The 2539-nt window shown below is 37.4% G+C and overlaps 1 long non-coding RNA gene across 1 annotated transcript; it reads left to right on the top strand.

The window, feature by feature from the left end:
• The first annotated feature begins 532 nt into the window (after positions 1–532).
• LOC148315562 (uncharacterized) lies at positions 533–2216 on the top strand. Its single transcript, XR_015840815.1, has 3 exons — positions 533–813; positions 1447–1505; positions 2029–2216. It is a non-coding gene; the product is annotated as an uncharacterized LOC148315562 (long non-coding RNA).
• The last annotated feature ends 323 nt before the right edge of the window (positions 2217–2539 follow it).

Here is a 2539-nt window from a genome sequence, read left to right as displayed (position 1 = left end):
AACATTAGCTAGTACTCCAAAAATCCCCACATGTTAGATATTTGTTGTGCGAGTTGTGCACAGTGCCTCACTCATGATGCAAAACATTTAACAAGTAAAAATAAAAGGCCAACATGTAGGAGAAAATTCAAACATGTTCAGTCAAATCTTGCACAAGTTCTTTTCTGTGTCTGACAAGTGAGACAAAATTCCTTCTACTTGTTATCTAGTCAAATAAACATCAGTGTCACTCGTTAACTAGTGACTCATTGTGGACTCAACTAGTTCACTAGAATGAAAACATGTGTTTCACAAGTTAACAAGTGGGGTAAAAATTAGACCAACTAGTGTAACTAGTGGCTATCTTTGTATTTACTTGTAAACTAGTTCACATTTTGAACCTCACTAGTCAGCTAGTAGGGTTGGCAAGATCTCAACCAGTGTGACTAGTGGACATTTTATGCCTTACTTGTGAACTTTTGAGCAATTTGAGAATCTGACAAGTCAACGAGTAAGGCCAGGAAAAAGCTAAACTAGTGTCACTAGTGGACATTTGGACCTTACTAGATGACATGTAAAATGAAATATGTGACCATTGTTGTCTCTAAAATCACTCATACACCAACATGTTCACTAGTGAACTGCATTCAAATGAAGCAGGCGGGACAAGTACTTTGATTGGTCAATATCTTGATGAGATCGCTTGACGCTTTAACCCTTAAGAGCCCAGCCCGTAATACCTGTTATGAAAAGAGTGATTGTATAAAAACATTTCATACTTATGATTAATCTTACTCTCTCTCCCTCTCCACATAGAGGCTGGTGTAAAAATAGGTATGTAGTTATATAAAAGAGAAAACATGTACAATACTTTCTGTGTAGTAAATATTAAGTTTTTAAATATTCCATAATATAAAATACAGTTATCATATGTGACTAATTTCAGACTACCGTATACCAAAATCATGAGCAGTGACTGGTTAGATTATATTATTTTGAAATGGGCCGCCAATAGAAAACCATTGCATTCTTTCCTACTGATCCCCATGACCTAAAAAATGCCCATTAGTTCACTAGTAAGCTCATTTTTGTATCTTACTAGTTAACATGTAAGATAAAAATGCCCACTAGTTCACTAGTAAGCTCATTTTTGTATCTTACTAGTTAACATGTAAGATAAAAATGCCCACTAGTTCACTAGTAAGCTCATTTTTGTATCTTACTAGTGAACATGTAAGATAAAAATGCCCACTAGTTCACTAGTAAGCTCATTTTTGTATCTTACTAGTGAACATGTAAGCCCATAAATGCTGTGGGGCACTAGTGTGAAATGCATGCTCAGGGCCATAGAATAAATACTCAAATGGCGTGCCTCGGCAAGCCTTTTCAATATTTATTCAACGGACGCCTTGTCACGATCCTACATTACCCAGGATTCATCCGACATGACGTTTGTTTTTCGGACAGCCAATCACGATACATGATGTGCCAACCAGCGACTTAAGCCGAAGAGAAAACCTTCAGAGGTATTGCAATGTTTTTTGTAAATATTACTCTTAATGTGATACCAAATTTGATTTTACGATTATTTTAGGCGACAAAGTAGTGGTGTAAACGTCAAATGTGTGGTCAATTTATCAAGATAAGCCCTGCTTAAAAACTTGCTTCAACGATTTCGGAGATGTCTGTGTCCGGTTTTGATGGCGGATGGCGGCAGTTCAACGCTCACAGTTGCCGCCGATAGCAGCTTCATGCCGGCAGGACTTTCTGAAATTTGCCGCTGCTAGTTTTATAGCGAACCGCAAAAGATGAAGATTTCCGCGCATTTGACGCTCACATTTTGACGGTGTAGTTTGTTCATTGCTCACAAGCTAATAGAGTAGGAACAAGAGTTCAATTAACGTTGGAACATAATCGTTCATTATCGTTTGCTAGCTGCGTTTGTATATTTGAATTATTTCCTTGCCTTCATTACACGCAGTATTTGTATTCCTTTATAACTGTGTATTATAAATAAGGTTGCGCTATATGTTACTGGACAAACTATAGGTCCTGACTGCTTGGAGACCCCACGGCAGATGAGCAGCTCCATTCGGACCCTTCTGACGGCGCATCTTCTGCAGCACGATGCTGTTCATAGAAGCTAAAGGGTGATCAGCTTCCCTAAATAACACCAGGAGGAGGAGAGACACAACTTCTTCCCGAAATCTTGATAAAAACATCCCGTTTATTCATTGTTAAATTCATTATATATTTCATGTAACTTATTATGTTTACAATAAAATGTTTTTCCACTGTATTCTGGATATGCATTGTCTGAAATTAAGTGGTGAAACCACAACTAATATTTCCTCCAACATCGAACCTGCTCGGTCACATCTTCTGTCTTAAAAAACAAAACACAATCAGTGGCTTCAATAAAGATTGTAGAAACCTCAAAATGCACACACATTCATTTATTTGATATTACACGGTAAGAAGATTGTGTTTTTGTATTTTATTTACTTCCGTTGTTTTTCCACAACAAACAATCATTAGAGACGAGCAGGGGGTGATGTCA

This window comes from Idiotropiscis lumnitzeri, unplaced genomic scaffold (assembly GCF_059441095.1).
Source record: "Idiotropiscis lumnitzeri isolate Australia: NSW breed Sydney's pygmy pipehorse unplaced genomic scaffold, RoL_Ilum_1.0 HiC_scaffold_99, whole genome shotgun sequence".
In the NCBI taxonomy this organism is placed as follows: domain Eukaryota; kingdom Metazoa; phylum Chordata; class Actinopteri; order Syngnathiformes; family Syngnathidae; genus Idiotropiscis; species Idiotropiscis lumnitzeri.
Note: the sequence above shows the minus strand (reverse complement) of the source record. Positions and strands in the feature narration are given on the sequence as shown.